Genomic DNA, 25,409 nt, shown 5'->3' on the forward strand with positions numbered 1-25,409 from the left:
TATGTCTTTATTCCTTTATTTTATATTGTAGATATGTATTTGGGATAGTAAATAGTCTTTAGGTGAGGGTATGCCATAGCCAAGGGTTTTTCTTACTATATTTATTTTCCTGTTGGGTGGGCTATCATAGTAGATATGCATTTGGGATAGTGCATAGTCTTTAGGTTGTTATGCGTTTGTGTTTAACTAAGAGAAAAATAAGGAACCTAAGGGAAGTTGACATATTTTGTTTGTATTTATGTGTTTGTGAAAATTGATACCCCTCTAAAAAATTTTATGAACTATGTGTGATGTGAATATATGTGTGAACATTGTAAGTCCGGTTATGGCATTAGGATTAGTGAAAATAATGTTAGCTAAGAAATTGTATGAACTTAATAGGTAGTAGCTTGTAATATCAACCTTTACCATATGTATGAGAAAACTTACCTAGTTTTCCTTGTGCATTTAATCCATCACTTGTCTGCTTAGTCTTACCTAGGTTGTAGGATAGTTAGAATGTGATCATAGGCTATTTTTGAATTTGGTTCACTCATAGTCTAATGACCATTCAAATAAGAATAAGTACACTTGATCCCTAAATTTGAGCCTACATAGACATATTTTTGGTTTTACCTTTCACCTTCCCAGTTTAATTAAAATGAATCTATTTTTGCCATGGTCCCTCCTTAGACATTTTGCACCTCAACCCAGGTAAATTGCCTAGGTTGAGGGTGGCTATTATACGGGTGCATAGTTACAATTAGGTATGAAGAAGGGTGTAATAAGAGGAATAAAAAGTAGGGATGGGTGTGGTAAACAAAATTAGAAAATGGGAAAAGCAAAAGTAAAAGAAAAAAAGAAAAGAAAAAGAGAGAATAAAGAAACAACACCCAACCTAAATAAGCAATAAAAGAGAAAATAGGATAAATAAAGAGGAAATAAAAAGAAATTGGTTGTGAAGTGAACCCAAAATTATAATTTTAGCATCAAAGAGGGTTAGTCACTATAGTCTTAAATATACCATATCAGCCCCCAAGACTATGTTACAAGTCTAATAAAGTCCTATAGTAATCCTAGTCCAACTGTCCGTAAAGAAAATATGGACAAGCCTATAGTATTCTATGCACATTGATTGAAACTTCTTTTATGAGTTTGAGTGTCTTGTTATCATCCCCATGTAACATGGATAATTATAATGTGATAGTGGAAATTCATTATTATGAAGGTACATGAGTTGTGTTGCTAGCTTCTTATCTTTTTGGGTAGTGTAAATTTTGTTCTTGCTTGGTTATTTGTTGCTAATGTAATGCATAGCTCAATTTCTTCGTGTAACGATGTTGTGCTATATAGATCCACACAATAGTTCTGAAAATTTGGATATAGGAGGGGGTGATGTTTTTAGCTGAATTTGAGTTGTCTGTCATAGGTATCTTAGGATTCTCTTGGTTAAGCATCGTCGTGTTTTTGTAAGCGTTTGTTGCCTGAGAACATGCAAACTTTCTAATTTGATGGTGTTGTGTGCCATGGTTTCATGGCACTTTTAATGCTTAAAACTAGAGAATATGCAAGTACTGAGGTCTATTTTATATTGTAGCTATGATGTGGTTTTGTGTTTATTTCAAAGTAAACAAGGTTCTGGAGCTAAAAAGAAGGAAAAAAGTAGAAGTTTGTGAAAGGCCTTACTTAATGGCCTACTTACTAGCCGTAAGTGCCACTCACGGGTGGTATGTGCCACTTATAGCCACCGTAAGTGGCCTCATTAGTATCAGAGGGAATTATTCTTTGAAGCTGAAATCTAAAAGTTGTTCTGATAGTGATGAAGGGCCACTTATAGGCTATAAATCCCACTTACAGTGGCATAAGTATCAGAAGATAAAGATATGAGATTTTGTAGATTTGAAGTTTTGCTGTCATTTACAACCCATCTAGGGATCTAGTAGTACTTACGGCCCATAAGTGTATCTGTAAGTGGTCACCAATCCCATTTTCCTTATTCATCTTTGTTAGTAATTTTAGGATTTTTATGTATATTTTTAAATACCCTTTTGATGTTTTTATATTATCTGATGCATTGTTTACATTCATAACACTGTATTGATTCTAAAATTTGACATTTGATCTTGAAATCCATTGTTCTTAGTTTTACGGTTGATTGTTAATTTCAGATTCTGGGTTTCGTTCTTAAATTATTGTAAGATTATTCATATACTATCTTTCTTGAATTCAATGGATGTTATTGTACACAAGAGAGGATAAACCACCAAACTAGGGTTTTTGGAATCCTGGGGGAATAACAAAGTAGAGGAAGTGCAAAGTCATTCTTGATCAATATTTTTTCAGATAGTGTGATCATCTACAATTTGATTTTTTCCTTAACACCACCAACATTGAGAACCTACCTGTATTCGATACTTACTTCAAATGAGAGGTATATATTAGGAAAATAAGACCGTTTTAGTAATTTGAGGCTACCAACCCTCATCAAAATAACTTGACACTCTAAAGGTAATAGTTAATTTGGGATCTAGGATAACGGTTAGTAGTGTGACACTCTGAGACTCAAAAGTTAAAGGGTGAAATTCATCGAAGTCATTCACAATACGATTGGTAGTACATCTCTTATCAGATTCTGCATGAAATATATTAGGATAGTTCAACAGAGCATGATAAATTTACTGAGTTAGGAACTCAGGGGGAACACAGTTCTAGTATTCATCTCTCATTGATTTCAACCAAAGCAACCATGATTTGTTACTTTTGATACTGTTCTCACAAAATCCCCCCATTTACTTTCTTACATTTTTCTAGCTACTTCAGCAAGTTCATGAGAGATATTTGACCTATTCCCTATGGGTTTGACACCATCCTTTCTTGAGTTACTATATTTGACAATAATTGTGTTATATTTCTTAGAGTTATAATTTGGGAGACATCAAACATGTCAGTACAGATATGATTGTTGTTACCTGGATTGGGTACCATACTTATATAGATATGATAATGTTATATGGGTTAACTACCATACCGATATGCTGTTATGTTGATGATGAGGCTTAAAAGGGTAAGAGATAATATGCACATCTTGTATTCATATATTAATTTATATGTTCTGAGTGTGATTCTATTCTATATATGTTATTGTACGTGTTTTTGTTATGATAAATAATGAAAGAGGGTTTACAAATGCACATTAGGTCCCTTGTGTGGACTGGGTTAGGGTTAAGATTTTATGACCCCTTAAGAGGACCGGGTATGGTATAATATGATTGGTGGAACATAGGAAATTTAGAGGCTATGGTACTATGATGTCTTGTGATAGAAAGTAGTGAAAGGACTTGAGAGGATGTAGCTTAAAGAATTAAAGGTGCCTTAAGAATGGGTCAGTTTGGGAGGAAAAGGTATAAGTTGGAATAGGTAGTCAAAGGAAAAATATATTTAAAATGTAAGGCTAAGGAAAAATATATACAAAAAAATTAAATAAAATCTAGGCCAAAGCGGTACTAAAATAATATGTTGATGATTTGCTAATTGGGAATTTAGAACCAAAACTTGGCTTGATGTTATGATTTTTCTATATTTATTATTGATGTATTTGCTTGTAACCCTAGTTGGCTGATGATTCTTACCTATACATGTGGTTGTACTAATGCTACACTTAGTATAACTCCACTCAGGGACATAGCCATGGTGTAGGTCAGTCAGAGTTTCTATAGCAACGATGGAGATTACTCAACAATAGCTTTTACAATTTTTATTCAAAATGGATGTTGTGTGATGGAATACCTACTCCTTGTCTAGTGCTCGTGTACCAATTTAGACTAGGTTTAGGGGCATCACTTGTAGTGATTTTGGTATCACGACCCAAAAATGGGTCCTAATGGCACTTTTGGTGGCCTATCCTTTAAAAGTAAGTCAATCACTCAAACTGATAAGATAACATAAATATCAACAAAAACGAGACAAAGGTGATAAAAGAAGTTAGACCATTACTAGTAGAATAGGAAAAAACTGAAATTAATAGCATAAAAAACCCAAGACGTGATGTCATAAGTCAAGAGAGTCTAATACAACCCAAAAAAGTACTGAAAATACATCTCTATCTCCGAAAGTAAACACATAAATAAAATAAGATAAGGTCCAAAAGTTAGCCCCAACTTTGGAATGCGTCAGTACCTTAAAGATTCACCCAATCTTACACAAACTCAAATATCATGTGCCGTACTAGGCTGTGGATCTAAATTGAAAGGGTCCAATAGGGATAAGTACGGGTCCACTTGTACATAATAGGTATCATAGGCCGACTAAGAAATGTAGGAAATAAAAGAATTAAAATATACTATAAGCACATCACCTGTAAGTAGAAAAGCCTCAAATGGTAGCTTACAGTATCTCCACTAACAGTTCTAATATTTATAGGTACATAGAAACAACAATAGCACAAATATAAAGGAGAATTAGTTTGAGGCAAATACATTCCAAGGAAACTAAAGAAAATAGGTAAAATGTGAATGCAGATGAAATGTAATGCAATGTTGATGGGATGAATAATGGAATCCATCGCATGACTTCCCATATAAGTCCACTAAGCTGGCATGTACAAGGTAAGACCCATGAGGGGTTTGCTACCCACATATACTACATCTCATATCTCAATTTCAACTCTCTTCTCTGGATCATGATCATTGAGATAACGTTCATAAGGTGTCTCATTTTCTTTCAAAAATAGTATTTTTCGGTGGTATTAGTATCTCCTAAATGTATATGTATAGAATGAGGATGTAATGATCACAATCAAATCAAATGAGGATATCCAATCCATCCAACACGGATTATATACTAGTGAGCCTAATAATCAACTTAGTATGTCCATAATTAAATATTATCAACCCTGATTAGGTACTATTAAAGTAAATATGCATACAAGATATAATTAATATCATATCAACCCCCAACTTAGTTATTTTAACATGCTAAAAGCCGTCAGTGCTCAAACGAGGCCTAAATTAGCAAAATAAGCCCCTGCAAGAGCATCATATATAATATTAAAGGCATTTAGATACATAGATAAGATCAATGATATCAAATAAATCTCTTCACACACAATACCAAATATCATGAGTCAACAAACACAACATATAAGACCCCGCACAGGCTCATAATAGAAAAAATAATCTCAAAATCTAAACTTCATTGTTATTTCCCCAACCCATAGAATGTTTTACTTATTCATTAACCACTCAACTCAATTTGAAAAAAGTTAAGACATAACCTACCTCAAAACATTAAAATCTCAGTCTAAAGTACTTCAACATGGATCATTGCCCTAAAAAGCAGCTTCAACGCCAACTACAACATTCAAATATAATATCCACATATTAGAAAAACCTTACAAAAACCATATTGTCTTTATACATATTAGGGTCGAAATGGATTTGGAAAAGAGGTTAGATAATAGAAGGGGGGAAAATAAAATTTTTCTTATAAAACCACATTCCCAATGTTACAGGAGCCTACGGGATAAAACCCATGCAAAATGGGTTAAAATTGAGGTCCGTAACAAATAAAAACCTTTAAAAATTTTACATGTAAAACCTCATTTTTTTTAATTTTTAAATAATAATTTAAAGGTATTTTTGATGATAAAAATCAACGGGAAATAATGGGAATATGAGTTTCGCAATTACCCATACATGAGTCAATGTTTAAACCCTCAAAAGTTGCCTTTCCTAAAGCTTGGAGGTCTAAAAATAGAGGAAATTGATAATAGAATTAGGGGTTATATACCACTGTATTCATATAAGCAGCAAAGTGGTCACTTAAGATACTACAAATAAAGTGGTACCCGACCGCTAAAACATGTACCGCTTAAGTGGTCATGGGCCGCTAAAGCGGCTACCGCTTAAGCGGACCTTGGTCGCTTAAGAGGTTGCACCAAATATTTGTTGATGTTTACTTGGTGCAATCTTACCAAGCTTCAATCGGACCCTCAAAAATTGATCGGGATCCTACCGAGATGAAACATATATGCTATAAATTTTGATGTTCCATACTTAAAAGAAACATCTAATTTTTGGAAAAAGGTTATTTTTACAAAATTAACCCTCAAAACCCTATTTTACTATTTTTAAAATAAGGGGTCAAAATAAGATATAAAAGTCCAAAAATTGATCCAATCTATCTATCAACCCAAATTCAAATTTCAGATTGACTTGCGTAGTCCGTTTTGCATTCGACACTCAAAACAAAAAATGTTAACCAAAGTTAATTGTATGGCTTCTCAAGCCTCTAAAAATCATAAAATCATACAACTTATCCATTCACTTCGAGGACTATGCTAGCTATCCCCAAACCTCAAAATAAAAATATAGCAACAAGAAGTAAGGGTAAAATGGTCAAATCACGTAGAAATGAGAAAATTCACAAAATAAGATCATTATAGCATCCACTACTAAAAATATAGTTTTTCCTCAAACTAATGGAAAGATAATACCTAATTGGTAAATAGTTGAGTGTAAATACTATGCATGTCTGGCTCAACCTCCCAAGTGTCCTCCTTAATAGGACGGTGTCTCCACTAAACCTTAACTGTATAAATATCTCTAGAATTCCATCATCTTACATCCCTGGTTAAAATAGATACTAACTCCTCAATAAAGGTGAAGCTCTTATTAAACTGAGTCCTAATGAAGCATATGATACTCATCTAGTATAAAGCATTAAAGTACAGATACATGAAAAACTTACCCCTCTTTTAAAACCTTATCACGTTCTTCATGGTTGAAATATGAAGGAATACTCTATCGCCAATCTAAAACTTCAAGGTATGAATCTCGTGTTCTATATAACTCTTTTTCCTACCCTAGGCTTTTTTGAGTCTGTCTTGAATCACCCAACTTCTATCAAAAGACTCGCAAAGCAAGTCAGTACCACGGGGCCTAACCTCTGAAGTATTAAACCAACCAATAGGATATAAATGACACATCCCTTACAATGCCTTACAATGGTCCATCTCGATAGTTGAATGGTAGCTATTATTATAAGCAAACTCCTTCAAACCCAAATATTGCTCCCACTAACCTCCAAAATCCATAATATATATGCAGAGCATATCCACAAAAAAAGGAATAGTTTGCTCAGGCTAACCATCAATCTAGGTGTGGAATGTTATGTTGAGGCCAACCCGATTACCCAACTCCTCTTGAAATTCCCCCAAAACCTAGAAGTAAACACCGAGCCATTGTATGAAATAATTGACATGGGTAACCCATAAAGGCAAACTATCTCACGAACATAGATTATGTAATGACCCTCTAGGTCATCTCCTACATTTATGCGTATTTTTTGTATTTCAAGCCTTTTAACAGTGGCTAAAGGTCATTTATGACTTGTAGGAACTATCGATTTGATTATCTAACAGTTCTTTTGGGTTTTAGTCTCATTTTTCTATTTCTTGGAACTTTTGTAATTTTGGATTCGGTCTCAAACCAATACTCCTAGTAGAACACTTCGAATGAGATTTTAGATAGTGCCATCATCTATGGAACATTGATTTTAGGCTAGAGGAACCCATGGTTTAGGTTTTGAAGCTTTTGAACTTATTTTAGGATATTGGGCGGATTATATAAAAATAGATCAATAAGTATGGGCCCCATACTTAGTAAAAATGATCTCAGATAAAAGTTTTGATGGTTTCATTGAGTCCAGAATATAAAATTTGGTATGGTAGCATAGTTTGTGCACATGGGGTTTCAAATGAATCTCGAGAACCCGGTAGAAGTCTATTTTTGGACTTAGAAAAAATATGGTGTCTGGTATCTGGTATATGATGTGATCTCTTAAGAACTTAGTGGTCCTCTTTAGCTCCCCATGAGCTGCTTATGCTGCCTTAGGCATTCGTCTATGCCTTCTTTAGTAGTAAGGGGAAACTTAAATAAACCCCGTTTTACAATTGGGGCCACTTCAGTGGTACATACTCTAAGATGCTAGACCACTTTAGCGATCAGGATGCCTCTTTAGCGGCAGTTGCTTTAGTATCACATTGGGGGGGGGGGGTTAATACCCTTTCCCCACCAAATTCACCACCATTTTTTTCACCATTTTCACATCTATTTGAGAGTTCAATGAAAGGAAAAAGTGGGGAATCATCCATCGAAGCTAAGGTAAGCTATCCTAGAACTCCTTGGTTATTTTCCATTAATTATCCCATCAATTTTCATCCTATGTTTTTGTAAATTCTTAAAAACTAGGCCTTTAAATTCCTCAATTTAGGGACTAATTCGGGTCCCGATTCCTAGACCATTATTGCTTAACTTTTGAGTATACATTTTCTATCCTTCAAGGGACCTCATAACGAATTTAATTTTGGATTCCATTTGTCTTGCAAGCCTGTTCTTGACCAAAATTTTGACCTGACCCTAATATAAAAATATGGATCGTGTTTTACTCCTAATGATCGGTTGATTACTATTTTGATATTATGGTAATATTTCAAGATTCTAGAGTGAAGGTGGTTGAATTATCGATGATTAAAGGATTTGTAGTTTGGTACTAAGGTAGGATTTAATCTACTTTTCATTATGAGATAATATATTATATATGTTTCATATTAAATATAGAGTTAGGATATAATTATGGGTAAATTACCATGACTCAGCCTAAATTATGATATTGGGGAATAGAATGAACAAATCGACCCTTAAAATAAAATATTGGTTATCTTTATATGATCCTATTACCCTAGGTTACCAGTATGTTAGGCATTGTTGAGGCTAATAACCCTTTAGTATAAGGTTTACTACTTAACTGGGTGTATTATAATAGTTTTTTGGATTATGATATGGTTATGCCAATTATATGTGATGGGGTCTATCAGGGCCCAAGGTCGTGATTATGATATTAGTTGGATTTTGGGTAATATATTTATCCTTGTAAAGGATGTCGTTTAGTCTATCAATATTTAAATTCTAATAATTGTATTTTTTGGATGCTATTAATGGTATTGCATAGGTTTGGTGCATTTATGCCACTAAATATTATGATTCCAACTAAAATCATGGTTTTACTATTGTTACTCCTAATAAGGGAATTATTCCCACTTTTCACTTTTAAAGTGAATTCTTTCATAATGGGAATTGTATCACCTTAATGAGTGATTCATGAGTTTTTAATATTAAAAATAATGTCTTAGAGATTTGATCGAGATAGATTCTGATCCATGATTTTACTACTATTTACTTTAGTCAAGAGAGACTTTGACCCTTTCTACACTTTTATCATTATTTAGTCTTGGAGCTTACCCCCGAGCAATAGGTTTATGAACTTACACTCTTTCTGCTATGGTTTGATTCCATACACTTATTATATATACATTTCTCTTACACTAGATGGGGTAAAGTAATGATGATAATGGTTATTGGAACTCTTATATCTAGACCAAGTCAGTATAAATGGGTACTCACAAACCCCCTAGTGGCTTCTTCGTTTGAGAGCCATTGTGTTAGAGAAGAAAGGTCCCTATAGGTACTACCTTTGTGAGCCATTAAGTTAGAGGAGGTGTATACATTGGGTTATATTATGACACTTAGATTTATTATGGTATTATGTATTTACTTTGCATTCAGTCTTTCAAGTGCATTACCGGTCACCAGTATGATATTTAATTCCTACATCTATTAGATTTGTGGGGTTTCATAGGTATGAGTTATAAGTGTTTTCTGCTATCTACTATTTACTGATGTAGACTTCTGAGTTATAGGGCTTGGTTTTGGTATTGTCTATTCAGACTAGCCGGTTACTTTATTATTATTATGATGATGATGGTGATGATGATTGTTAGTTATGGCAGGCTGGTTATGGATTGTTATAGATATTTGAGTTATGATTCTAATTTCTTTCTCTAATGAATATTTTATCATAGATAATTATCCTCTTTTAAATTTTTGGATTAGGGTCTCTTATTATGCCAGCATGAGTTTCTACTATGGTTCAGAGGCCTTAAAATGGCAGTATGACGACGTTAGGTTCTACCTTTGAGTTACTTATATATATATATCCATAGCATTATTGTATATCTTTATATTTCTTCATTTATTCTTGTTGTATATCCATTCATTTGCCTTGTATACTACTATATATCCTTCTTCTACCCTTTATTTGTATATTGGCCAATGACATACGGTGTAGTTCTTATGTGCTTGAGTACTACAAGAAAAGGATATTTCATCCTTATTCCTCCTTAATTTTAGTATGATAGATTCCTGGATATTTGGTTATAGTTTACAGTCCTACTTGGATCTTATCCATATTTGCATTATCTTTTGAGCATAGATGGTAGTTTCCTACTAGGTACCACATATTTGGTACTCATACTACACATTTACAACCTACAGATCATAGTACATATTCTCACTATTATTGTGTATATCGTGTAGAGTAGCTATTGGTCAGAGCTTAGGGTAAGCTCCTAGCATTTAGAGTATTAGTATTCTCCCTCTTATAATTTAGATTGATCTCTATATTGTAATCAAAGATCATTTTACTTGTATATTTATTTAGTACTTTATTTTTTTTTCTTAATATGTTCGAAGCTCTTGTATTTATACCATCAGGTTTTGGGACAGTCTTATATATATATATATATATTAGTGTTTTATTATAATTATTTCTATCATCATTTATTTCTCTTAGTAGTCTGTTACTAGAACTTTTGGACCATAGTTTGGCTTACCTACTAGTGGGTTATAGTATGTGTCATCATTACTTGAGAAATTAGGTTATGACAAACGGGTAACAAAGCCTCAGTTTATCGATGTATTAGTACAAGAGTAGCTTAGTGTCAAGTAGATTCTGCAGATTGGTATGGAGATGTCTGTAACCTATTCTTGGAAGGCTACAAGGCATCTTAGGAAATTTTATTCTTGACTCCTTATCATGTGTTTGTATTTCTATGTGACTCAAGTGCATCCTTTGAGTATATTCTATCCCAAAAGGATGATACAAGGTTATCGATAGATACAGACGGGACTTCATTATATTTTTAAAGATTTAGCTTAATATCAAATCAGGGAGCAGGGATAGATGCCGAAGATCTTGAATATTAGCAAGAGAATTATGGATATCTAGGTTCCACCCAAATCTATGGCTGCTTTATTCTTTCAAGATTCAACATTGGGGATTCTAAGCCTCTTTATGGATACCTTACAGACAAAGATGAGGCCCGGTCCATCCTGTAGTTCTCAAGCTAGAATTGGGTCTGTTCATATTTAGTAGGGATCCTTATTGTTTTTAGAGTATGAGACTTGATTTTTGGAGTCGGCCAGACATACGTTTATACTATATCCATCAGAGCATAAAATGGTGCATAGATTTATTAGAGGATTAACTTTATCACTTTGTCTGGTGATAAAGAATTTGATAGAATCTACGTCTTACTTCTCTCAGGTTCTTGATTATGTAGAAGCCACAAAGAGAGAATGTATTGAGACTTATAGAGTAGGCAGTAAGAGACTATGTCATCATTATAATGTTATTAGTATAACATCCAAGAGAAGGATCAAATATATGCAAGTAGTATCTCAAACTATGGGTAACTCTCAGATTAGTTATGGTGATCACAGTGGGCAGAGTTCTCATCGAACCTTACAGGGTATTTTGTATGGGTATTTTGGATGTGCTGGCCATTATGGATCAATAAGGTAGCACCTCAAGGTATTTTACAAGCTTGTTGTGGTTGAGGTGAGATTGGACATTAGTTTAGAGAGTTCCCCAGACATGATTGGTTACTGAAACAGAGTTAGCATGTGTTCCTCACATCTAGAGTTCCTAAGTAATGCTATAGTGGTGGAGAAAATAGTCATTTCAGTAAGGAATATAGCCAACATCGATTGGTTAGCTAGTTGGGATCATCTTGTATTTCTCTCTAGGTTAGAACTTTAGGGTTTGTTATGACTTAGAAACACTGATCATTGGTCAAGAGAGTGTCCCTACAATGGGACTTTATTCATTTCATTCATAAAAATCAGTCTCATAGTGTTATCGCACCTTCAGTTAAAGAAAATGCATTTGATACCTTTGTTGGTAGTTTAGATGCTCAATCCAAGTTTGGTCTCGCTCGAATTTATACACCCTTAGGCATATTAGGCATGTGACTTTGGATTCTACCATGATAGGTGCGCCTTTTATTTTATGACCTCACTTTTTATTTGAGTGTATTGGGGTTCTCATACCCATTGTTAATTGTATGCCTTAGTAGGTTTATATTGATTATTGTGTGCCTTGATATAATATTCATGATTATATGACTACCCTTACAGATAATTTTATTTAATAATGGATAGGGTGGATTAGTGTTTATGTTTTTCTGAGGGTGTAGCATTTGGGTTCGAGCCCCATTTACCATGGCATATTGAACTCCTTATGGCCCTAGTGTGGTACTTGTTATTCATTTTTATTTTTGGTACTACCTACTCTTTATATTGGTATTTCTATGTGATGTTATTATTGCCATTATTTGATGTTAATCTATCCTCGCATGGTAGATGACTAAACTAGAATTATCTAGTTAGAATACCCTTTCTCACAATTCTTATTTGTTGACCTGGGCAGCTAACTTATCTGGATGATTTCTCCGTTGTAGCGAGGCAAGGTTGGACGTTCTCCTCTTTTGTTGGCAAGGATAGATTAGTTGTTTAGTAGGCTATGAAGGATGAGGTAGGTCAACTCTTTTAGTTTTCATTATGGATCTAGAGTTGGTGATTTGGGTATATAGTCTATTTTGTATGATACTCAGTATGGGACCTATTATTCGAGTTGGTTAGATCATAGTTCGGTAGTGGTCTTAGTGTTGATGTTGAGAGGTCTTAGACTTGTCTTTCAGGTTTGTTGGGTTCATCTACAAGTGATAGTTTGATCTTGGTATTTCTATATAGTAGGATACTCCATTCTTGTTATGATATAGTTTTCATCCTAGTGGAGTTAAGAGAGGTAGAGATAGGTGATATTTCCTATGACTGCTTTTAAGTTGGCAATTTGGATATTCATGTGAAGATTTGGAGTATAGGATTAACCAATTCCCATCTAAGGTTTTAGTTCTCTGAGTTGCTAGAGTTTTGGTTATCTCTAGTGCTATTTCCAGTCTTGGTGATTTCTTGAGTATGCTTTGATATTTCATGCCCTCTAGAAGATATAGAGTTGATTGTTGTGCTTCCAGCCTATGGTTTATCCTCCATTGTGATTTTACTTCTTAGCTATATTTAGATTTCAGCTTTAGTAGGGTCCATTAATGATATGTTAGATATTTTATAGTGAGGGTGAGTTGGGTGTTTGCCTTAGTTTATACTTGTTGGATAAAGTTTGGAATCTCGACTCTTATAAATATAGGCTTGAAGGTTATGATAGATTTAGAGTATAGATGCTTGCCCATCTATAGGATTGGTTTGGATAGTTGAGATCGAGCAGTTAATCCTCGGTGTTGAGATTTTAGCTGGGTGTTTTAGAAATTGGGTGCAGCCTTTACTTTTAGACTTTTCTCGATTGGTATTTCATCTATAGGCTAGCTAAGACTAATATGTACTTACCTATTTGGTCTTCTTCAATTCAAATTGAATATGGATGATAGATGGCTAGATGATGGTTTCTCCTCTTTTGACCTTGATTTTTAGTTTTCAACAAGATTTTAGATGATCTACCCAGTAGGAGAAGTGTGCTCAGGTAGGGAATAGCTTAGTTTCATCCTCAGTTAGTAGGACATCTAAGACATAATCATCCAGTGCTAAGTATTTATGCTTCAAACTTCTAGTTATGAGTTTTGAAGATCATTTGGACCAGTTGTAGCATTGGCAGTGGGTTTTAGACATTGATCATCTTTATTTGTGTGCCCAAGTAGTTCCTTATGCGCTTATTTGCATAATTGTCATTATGGATTTTTGGTAGATCATTTTTAGATCTTCGAGATTAGTGTGGTAGAGTTGCACATAAAAGGCTCGGGTGAATTTCTACTTGGTTTGGAGTAGATAACAAGTTTGGAAAGGCAAAAGAAGGTTATATTTGTATTTTGTAATAGGTCTCATAACTCATGCCTTGGTTTGACTTAGGCTTGGTTGTGCTAGTATCAATGTGATATCAATGTATTGTAGTTTTAATTTACGTGTATTAGCCTTTCTCAGTTTAGTAGGAAGCCAGTTGGTGGTTGAGGTTGAGTGTTGGTCATTTGAGAAGTGAAGAAAGAAAGTTGGTTTAGAAAGGGATACTAATGGCTAAATCTCTTGGAAGCATTGTTTTTTCTTAGAGGTATATGTGGAGTTTTTCTCAAAGCCCGTGGGCCTAGAACCTCATCCCTTTGAGCTTTCGTGATCTGTTTATCCATTGAGTTTTGCGGACGAAAGTCCTTTTAGTAGAATATATTTTGATGACACTCTAGGTTATTTCCTTTGTTTACGCGTATTTCCATAATTTCAAGACTTCTCATAGTGGCTAAAGGTCATATATGACTTTTCTGAACAGTCGATTTGGATATCGAATAGTTTGTTTGGATTTTAGGCTAATTTTTTATTTTTGAGCTTTCATAATTTAAGATTCAGTTTCGGACCAAAACTCCTAGCAGACGACCTTAGATTAGAGTTTTGATATCGCCATCAGCTCTAAAATGTTGATTTTAGGCTGGGGGCTATTGGATTGGTCCCAAGGATTCCAAACTCATTTTGGGATATTGGGTGGATTATATAAAATATAGAACCATAGATGTGGCCCACACTTAGCTGAAATGATCTTAGATGGAAGTTTCAATGGTTTCATAGAGTCTGAAATGTCGAATGTGGTTGGTAGCATAGTTCATTTGGCTCTCTATGTTCTAAACGAACCCCAAGCACCTTATACAAGTCTATTATTGGACTTAGAAAAAATATTTTATCTGGTACATGATGTGACCGCTTAAGCACTTCGGGAGCCTCTTTAGCGGCTTGCGCTTTAGTGCACCATCAGCAGCTTAAGCGGCCTTGGCCATTTGGTAGGCCTTCTTTAGCAGGAAGGGGGCGCTTAAGAGGACACCACTTTAGTGCCATTGGCGTTGCTTAGCGGTACCTATATCAAGTAGCAAGATCCCTTAAGCAGTACCTGGGGATTTTTTAATCCCCTTTCCCCGCCCGATTCTTTACTATTTTCACACTAATTTGAGATCATAAAGAGAAAAAAGTTGGGAATCATCCATTGAAGCTAAGGTAAGCTAGTCTAACACTCCTTGGTTATTTTCCATTAATTTTTCCATCAGTTTTGTTGCTATTTCCTGGTAAATTCTTTGAAATCAGATATTTAAACTCCTAAACTTAAGGGACTGATTTGGGTCCCGATTCTTAAACTATTTGTGCTTAACTTTGGCACATGCATTCATTGTCCTTTGATGGACCTCATGATAGATTTAATTTTTGAATCCATTTAGGGCCCTACAAGCCCATTCTTCACCCAAATTTTGACCGACCCTTAATATAGCAATATTAGCCTCATTTATCTCCTAACAATGTGTAGATTACTATTTTGATAGTATATTGGCATTTCGAGATCATGGAGCAAAAGTGGATGATCTGTGGGCGATTCAAGATTTGTGGTTCAACATCAAGGTATGCTTTTGTCTACTATTCTTCATGAGATAGTGTATTATATATGTTTAATGTTAGATAGGGAAGTTAGTATATGATTATGGGTAGATCACTATGACATATCCTAAATTATGAGTTCGGGGAATAGAAGGGTAAATCGACCATTAAGATGAAATATTTGTTATGCGTATAGGATCATCCTATTACCATAGGTTACTAGCATGTTAGGCATAGTTTAGGCTAATAACGCTTTAGTATAGGTTTACTACATGACATGATGGATTATAATGGTTTGCCAGATTATGATATGGTTTTGCTAGTGATATGTGATTGGGCCTAAGGTCGTGATTATGATAGTAGTTGGATTCTGGATGAGAGATTTATACTTTTAAAGGATCTGATTTATTATATCGACATTTAGGTTCTTATAGTTGTATCGTTTGGATATTGATGATGGCATTGCATATGTTTGGTTCTTTCATGTTCACTAAATGGTATGATTCCAACTAAAAACATGGTTTAACTATTTTTGTTCCAAAAAAGAGAATTATTACCACTTTCACTCTTAAAGAGGATTCTTTCATAATGGGAATCGTACTACCTTAGTGAATGATTCATGAGTTCTTTATATTAAAAATGATGTTTTAGAGATTTGACCGAGATAGATTTTTGTTGACGGTTTTACTACTACTATTTACTTTGATCGAGAGAGATTCTGTCTCTTTCTTCTCTTTTATAGTGATTTAATCCCAGAGTTCACCCTCGGGAAATGGGTTTATGGAATTACATATTTTTAGCCACTGATTTAGTCCATGCACTTGTTATAAATACATTTCTCTAGTACTGGATGGAGTAGAGTGATAATAATGGTAGTTATTGGAATCCTAGATTGGACCAAATTAGTGTATACAGGGTATTTTTGTACCCCTTAGAGCCCCCTTTGTCTGTGAGCCATTGTGCCGGAGAAGAGAGGTCATCGTAGGTCCTACCTTTACAAGTTGTCGACTTGGAAAAGGTGTCTACACTATGTTATATTATGGACCTTGAATCGATAATGGTATTATGGATTTATTTTTCATTCATTCTTGCATGCGCATTGCAATAACCATTTTATTGTTCGATTCCTATACCTATCAGCCTTATGGGAGTTGCATAGGTATTGTTTATGAGTGTTGTTGGTTATGTATTGTGTGTTGATTGAGCTTTCTGCATTATGGGGCTCAATTTAGGTATCTTTTGTCCAAACTAGTCGATTACTTTATTATTACTATTATTATGCTTAGTTCGTGGTATGTTGATTTTGGACTAGTATAGAGATTTGAGGTATGATTTTGATTTCTTTCTCTTACAGTTATTTTACTATGGATAATCATCTCATGTTTAGATATTTGGATTAAGACCTTGATTATGTCAACACTAGTTCCTACTATGATTAGGAGGCCTTAAGATGCCAATATGACTACTTTAGGTTGTTCCTTTGAGTTATACATATATATATATGTATATATAAATAATATGTATATATATATATATATGTATATATGTATATATATATATATATATACATATATATATATATATCTTCCTTCGTTTATTTATGTTTTATATCAGTTCCTTGGCCTTGCATACTACTCTATATCCTTCTTCAACCCTTTATTTGTATGTTGTCTAGTGATCTACGGTGTAGTGCGGGGGTACCTAAATACGGATAGAATAGGATAGTTCATCCTTATTACCTCCTTAGTTTTATTATAATAGCATCATAGATATTTGGATATATTTTATATTTTTTCTTTCATGTCATCTATTTCTGCATTATCTTTGGAGCTCAGTCGGATGTTTCCTACTAAGTACCACATGCTTAGTACTTATACTACACTTCTGTAGAATACAAATCATAGTACGGGTTCTTGACATTGTTGTGTGTATCATGCAGAGCAGCTATGGATCGAAGGTCTGGGGTAAGCGTTTCGCTTTCGAAGTATTACTATTCTTACTCTTATAGTTTAGAATAATTTATATGTTGTACTCAAAGAAGGGTTGTACTTGTATATTCATTTAGTACTTCATTATCATTCTTAATATATCATAAACTCTGGTATTGATTCCACCAGATTTTGGGACTGTCTTGGATATATTAGTCTTTTATTATAATTATTTTGCTATATTCATTTATTTCTCTCGATGGTCAGATACTTGAAGTTTTGGACTATGGATAGACTAACCTACTAGTGAATTACAGTAGGTGTCATCATGACCTGAAAAATTGGATCGTAAATAATCGAGCCAATATCTCAGCATTGAAGTAAATCTGAATACGGTGTGAAATGGGATGATTAGGTCAAACCTTCCATGGTGACCCATATACTATCATAAACATGGGAAGTACGAGGCAACCCAATTATAACGACCTGAATTTTGATGAAATATGTAAAATGTGTGTTTTTTGTAATTAGACTATTTTACTTCTCCTTATAGTTGCATTATGGTATTTATGGGGTGTGGGGTTGATTGGCACTATTCCTAATGCATTTTGGCACCATTTGTGCAATATTGTAGATTTTTTAGATTTTGAGATCCTCAATATGGGCTTATGTGGTTATATTTTGATCTGTCTGACAGATTAATAAATAGATAGTGCTAGCAAATACAGAATGCCAATTTTAGGATGGTAAAATGATTTTTTGGGGTTTACGCTTCTTAAATCTCATATGACCCTCAATCGAGAAAATTGAGATTTTGAGTATCGAGAGTCAACTTTGTGAAAATGACGTCTTTTTAAAAATCTGACTTCTCTATTCAGTCTGAAGCATTGAATTTAGTGTGGTTATATATTTCGTTTGCTTAGATCGGATTCTAATGAATCCTGAGCCTTGCTGGAAATTTGGAAAGTTTGCAAAGTTTCAGCCATTATCTGGTAACTCTACGGTCGCACCTCCTTGAGGGCAATCATACATTGGGCAGAAGAGATAGTGTGATTGTACTAAAGGTGTGGCGATCTCCATACCCTCTTCTAAGGTCAGGGTATTGACTCCATACCTGGGTGTGCGATTGCGATTGGTCCATTTTCTATAATACCCCTTAGTTTTCCAAGCATAATTTTGTCCCTAGAATGTGAAGGATTAGCTTCTAAAATGAATTCCTTTTTATTTGATATAGAATTTTCCAGATTTGGACCCTCCATTGTGTAGAAAATTTGGAAAGCTATCGATCGATACCAAATTCGCCAAATTCGATACTTGGTTGAGAAGTTGGGGCATTTTTAGTAAAGCAGTGTGCCAACTGGGCAGTCACCACATCGCGGTGACGAACAATTTCATAATTGTCAATTTCCAATGGACTCTGCAATTTTGGCGAATCGCGGAGATGTCTAATTTTCAATTTCCCAATTTCCAGTAAGCCTACGTGATTTCACCGCGTCGCGATGATTATCAAAATGGCATTCCAAAGGGGGACTGTGATAGCTCCACATCACGAAGAGTTTCCGATTCCCAATTTTCCCTTATCCATTGAGCCACCACAATGTGGCGCGTCACGGTGGCCTATTAAATCGAGATTTCGGTTCTCTATTCCAGTTCCATTTAGAAGTTTAAAAGGGGTATTTTGGTCAATTCCCAAGCCCTAATCTATCCAAAACATGAGATTAAACCAATTCTATTCCTATTATGTTCATTATTCATCAATTCTCTCTCAAATAAAAATCCTAGACTTCAAATCTTCTTCTCCAAGAAATCAAATTCCACCATTGTTTCTCCAAGAAAGCTCTAAATTGGGTATTCCCAAAACAAAATAATCAAGAAGTCATCTTCAAGAACTCAAATAGGAATCAATAATTCAAGTTTCTTCATCTAATCATCAATCAAGGTATGTGGGGTTTATGAACAAGGATCTTTTTTTATCCTTGTGCCCAAAACCAAGCTTTAATTTGCATATTCACATGATTTTGAATGTTTTTACATGAATTTTAAATTAGGGTTCATACCCATTATTACTATTTGCAAGAATACGAGTTTTAAGAGATTTTGAAGATAATTGTATGTCAATTTTCATATTTTCATGCCTATTGTAGTAATTTTAAGATTTTTAGATGAATTATCATTGTTTTCACTGTCAAGCATGATTATTATGATATTTTTACATAAAGTTGATGCATGGGTTAGTGAGCCCAAGTTTATATGTTGATATTTCAAGAAAGATGACGCTTTAAGCAACTTATGATGAAATTATTTTCAGATTATTCAGTAATGCTTTTATCTTTGATCTACAAATAAGATTTGGAATCCACATTACAGATAACAGAATTTAGAATAACTTTACATACAGATTTAATCAGATAAAAGCATAATTGGATTTAGATAAACCCTTATGCTAGTTTTAAAGTGAATTTCCAACTGAATGAGCATACAAATTTAAAGGGAGTAATATTTAGCATCGAGCTAGGATTAACGTGCCCTATCTTCCACAGGACTATGTAGCCAACGTAGTTATAGGTTATCAAATTATTCCTACTCCAATATAGATGACAGACTTACCTTGTGATAGATCACATGGGCAGTTGGTTATACTCTCTGGCAAGAGTATGACACCTCTCGCCAACGTGAGGTTTACTTCTTAGGAGGATGAGACATTAGACTCTATGTTAGCTCACATGGTTTATGTCGGATAAAATAATCTCCCTGCTAGTTAAAGTAAAAGATTAACAGAAAAGCTTTTAAGAAAACTAAGTGTAAAGGCTCACAATTTTATTCAGATTATGATTTATAGATAGATAAGAGTTATAGATTTTAGTTTTTTGATTTTATACTTAGAAGTGAGTCCTTTCTACACTTAGACAACATGATTTAAAGACAGAGTACTAGTATAGTTTTCAGAACTAAATGTTATGACTTACTAGAAGTGAGTCATTTATATTTAGCATGCATTATTTTGCAACTTATGATGATAAGATGATGTTTTACTTATGTATTTTACCCCCATATACTCAGTACATCCTTAAAGTACTAATCTAGATATACGTCTATGTGCTACATTATCTCCTAATGTAGGTTCAGGTGCTCAGTATCAGCAGGGTGAGTAGTTCAAGCATCTCTTTCTACATTCGACAGTTGGTGAGTCCTCATAGTTTGGGGACTTATTCATTTAGATTTTGCACCTTATCAGATTATATGATTTAGTATTCTTTTTAGATAATTCAAGTTAGATGGGTCTTTGTCCCAATGACTCTGTTGTTTTTAGTTGTAGAGGCTTGTCAAACTGCTAGTTTTGATTTAGCTTATTCTGTATTGAGATTTCAGACATTATTTTAGGTATTATATTCAGATAATTTTCCATATTTAATAAGTCTTCTATGTATATTTTTCTTTTACTATGAGATTCATACTTAGTAGTAGGCAGACAGGGTTAGCTTAAGGCTACTAGTAGTCTTGAGCAACGTATGACATCTCGGGATCAGATATTAGGGCATTACAAACTTTGTATCAGAGCCTAAGGTTTATAAGACTCCTAGGGAGTCAGACGAGCTACGTTATGTAGAGTCTCGGTCATGGGCTTAAAGCATGCCATATTTATGAGCAATAGGCTATGGGACATTCTTAGGAAATCATCTCTTTCTTTCGTAATCTATCATGCTTAAAGTATCTCTATCTGATTTTAAATTATGCTCTTGTGTGACAGTTGAATATGCCTCCTCGTTGAGCTAATGCCTGCAGAAATAATAACCAGCCACCCAGCCCGCCGATCCTCTGAATGAGAATTTATCCTATGCTCAGTTTAGGGTTGTTTTTCAGGCATTGGCCCAAGCTGTGATTGCTAATATTCAAGGCAACCATCAGGCTGCAATCTCACTTCAGTAGAATGGTGATTTTGCAGCAGTCAAAATTCAAGACTTTATGAGAATAAATCTGCCAGAGTTCATTAGGTAAAAGGCAGGTGAGGACCTACAACATTGTTTAGATGAGGTGAAAAAGATCACCAAGATTATGCATGTTTCTGAGGAGGAGAGTGTAGAGTTAGTATCCTATAGGCTAAAGAATGTAGTATATGATTGGTTGTTATGTAGAAGAATGGTAGAGGTGAGAATACAGCTCCTATGAGTTGGCAGGTATTTTAGGATGCTTTTCTAGATAGGTTCTTCCTACATGGGATGAGGGAAGATAAGATAAAGGAGTTTCTGAACCTGATATAGGGCTCAATAATAGTGAAAGAGTACTACCTTAAGTTCAACCAGTTGTCTAAGTATACCCCTGATACGATGGCTGATCCTAGGGCAAGTATGAGTAAGTTTATTACTTGATTATCTAGTATGGTAGTTAAGGAGTGTAGGACTGCAATGCTTATTGGGGATATGGATCTTGCTAGATTGATAATTCATGCTCAGTAGATTAAGGTAAAGATGTTGAAGGTAAGAGATAGAAATAACAAAAAGGCTAGAATAAGGTTGTTTGAGTATAGCTAGGCTAGGTCTTGAGGGGGAAATAGTTCATAGTTTTAGAATCGTTCATCTATGCCAGCACTATCTTCATCTTGTGCTCCCACTCCTAGAGCTAGGAAAGAGCGGTGAGGTAAGTCTTCTATGTCCAGATTCTAGAATAGCATGAGTGGTAGGCCCAGTTATCCTCTATGTGATAGGTGTGGTAAAATTTATCTTGGTGAGTGTTTAGCTAGATAGAAGAGTTGTTTTGGTTGTGTTAAGTTGGGTCATGTGATTAGATATTATTCACATGCTAACCAGGGAAACAGAGATGGTCGTCCTCAGACTCAGGCTACTTGTGCACCAACTTGTTTAGGTCGCCTAGTCCCTCCTCAAGGTGCATCATCCAGTACCGGTGGCGGTCAGTGTAAAAATTAGTTTTATGCTTTACCATCCTATCAAGAGTAGGAGCATTCAACAGATGTTGTTACTGGTATGCTTCATGTCTTTTATCTTGATGTTTATGTGTTGTTAGACCACGGGTTGAGTTTCTCTTATGTGACCCCAATAGTTGCAGCGAATTTTTAAATAAGTCTTGAAAAGATCCCTAAGATTTCCTTGGTTTCTACCCCAGTAGGTGGGTCAGTTATTGCCAAACAGATTTATAAAAAGTGTCCTATCACTGTCCTTCATAAAATCATTTTAGCATATCTAATAGAGTTAGATATAGTTAACTTTGATCTTATTCTTGGCATGGATTAACTCCACTCTTGTTATACCTCCATAGATTGTTGCACCCGAGTGGTGAAGTTCCAGTTCTTAGATGAGCTAGTCTTTGAGTGAAAAGGTAATTTAGTATCTCACAAAGAGTCATTTAATATACTATCTTAAAGCCAAAAAGTTGATCTCCAAAAGGTGTATCTATCATCTAGTTCGAGTCAAAGACACTAAGTTTGGGACTCCGACAGTTCAGTCAGTTAGTGTAGTTATTAAGTTTCCTGATATTTTTCCCAATGATTTGCCAGGGGTACCTCCCGATAGGGAAATAAAAGTCGGGATTGGCCTTCTTTTAGGTACTCAAACTATATCTATTCCTCCATATCATATTGTTCCAACTGAGCTTGAGGAGTTAAAAAAACAGCTTAAAGATCTTTTAGATAAAGGTTTCATAAGGCCTAGTATTTCTTCATCAGGCGCTCCCGTTCTATTCGTGCAAAAGAAAGATGGTTCTTTGCATATGTGCATTGACTAACGCCAGCTGAATAAAGTTACAGTAAAAAACAAATATCCTCTTCCTAGAATTGATGACTTATTTGTCAACTCGAAGGTGTAAGTTACATCTCAAGATAAACCTTAGATTTGGCTATCATCAGCTTAAAGAAGGGAATATTATATCCCAAAGACATCTTTCAGAACCTATTATGGTTTTTTGAGTTTCTAGCCAGGTCCTTCAGACTAACAAATGCCCAGTAACCTTCATGGACTTGATGAACATAGTGTTGAAATAGTATCTGGACATGTTTACCATAGTCTTTATCGATGAAATTCTTGTCTACTATTATAGTGAGGATGATCATGCAAACCATCTTACAATTGTGTTACAGACTCTAAGAGATCACCAATTATTCACCAAATTTAGGAAGTGTGAATTTTGGCTAAGATCAGTAACTTTCCTTGGTCATATTATTTCTTGTAATAGCATTAGAATTGATCCCCAAAAGACGAAAGCCGTAAGAATTTGGCCTAGATCTATCTCTCTATCAGGCATTAGAAGTTTTCTGGGTCTTTCTTGATATTACAGATGTTTTATTGAGGGTTTCTTATATATTGTATCTCCTATGTCTAGGTTGACCCAGAAGAAAGTTAAGTTTTAGTGGTCAGATTCCTACGAGAAGATTTTTCAGGAGTTGAACACTCGATTCACTTCAGTCCCAGTATTAGCATTACCTGATGGTATAGATGGTTTTGTTGTTTATTATGATGCCTCTAGAGTTAGTTTGGGTTCTATTTTGATGAAGAGAGGTAAGGTCATAACCTATGCCTCTAGACAGCTTAAGTCTCTTGAAAAGTACTACCCTACCTATGATCTTGAGTTAGATGCTATAGTGTTTCCTTTGAAAGTCTAGAGACATTATTTGTATAGAGTGCATGTTTATGTGTTCATGGATTACAAAATCTTGCAGTATGTGTTCACTCAGAGAGAGTTAAATCTTTGACAGAGAAGGTGGTTGAAATTATTGAAAGATTATGATATGAGTGTGTTGTATCATCTTGGCAAGGACAATGTAGTAGCAGACGCCCTTAGTAGATTATGTATGGGCAGTGTTGCTCATATGGAGAATGATAAGCAAGAGTTAGTTAAAGAAGTTCACCAATTAGCTAGGTTGGGTGTGAGATTGGTTGATTCAGCTGAAGGAAATGTTTTAGTCCAGAGTTGTTCCGAATCTTCTCTAGTTTTGAAAGTGAAAGGGAAGCAAAATAAGGATTCTAGTTTGGTTAAACTAAAGGAGTCAGTTAAAGATCAAAAGGTAAAAGTTTTCTCCTAAGAGGGAAATGGTGTATTAAGGTACTAGAGTATATTGTGTGTACTATGTGTTGATGATTTGAGGTAGCAGATTATGGTAGAAGCGCATGGTGCGCGTTATTTCATTTATCTAGGATCCACCAAGATGTACCGCGACTTGCGGGAAATCTATTGGTGGAGTTGTATGATGAAAGATATAGTAGAGTTTGTAGCCAATTGTCCAACTTGTCAACAGGTTAAGGTAGAGCACCAAACACCTTGGGGTACGTTGCAAGAGTTTGGTACCCCACTTGGAAGTAGGAAGAGGTGAATATGGACTCCGTGATAGGTTTACCCCATTAGCGTCATTAGCATGATTTGATTTGGCTAATTGTAGCTATATTGACTAAGTTAGTGTATTTCTTGCTAGTTCACATGCCTTACACAGCTGAAGATTAAACTAAGTTGTATATCACGGATTTAGTCAAAATGTATGGTATTCCTTGGTCCATCATCTCATACAGGGGTACTCAGTTTACCTCTCAATTTTGGAGAGACTTTCAGAAAGGTCTTGGTACCCAAGTTCACCTTAGTTAAACTTTTTATCCGCAGAAAGATTGTCAGGCAGAAAGGACCATTTAGACACTAGAGGATATGTTGAGGGTGTGTGTTATTGATTTCAAAGGTAGTTTGGATGACCATTTACCGTTGATTGTGTTATATTATAATAGCAGTTATCATGATAGTATTCAGATGGCTCCGTTTGATGATCTTTATAGATGAATATCTAGATCACTAGTTCGTTGTTTTAAAGTGGGTGAAGCTGCTTTGATTGGGCCAGACATGGCATTTGAAGCTGCGAAAAAAAGTTTAGTTGATTATAGGAAGATTGAAACAAGCCCAGAGTCATCAGAAATCTTATGCAGCT

This window comes from Capsicum annuum, chromosome 5 (assembly GCF_002878395.1).
Source record: "Capsicum annuum cultivar UCD-10X-F1 chromosome 5, UCD10Xv1.1, whole genome shotgun sequence".
Taxonomy (NCBI): Eukaryota; Viridiplantae; Streptophyta; class Magnoliopsida; order Solanales; family Solanaceae; genus Capsicum; species Capsicum annuum.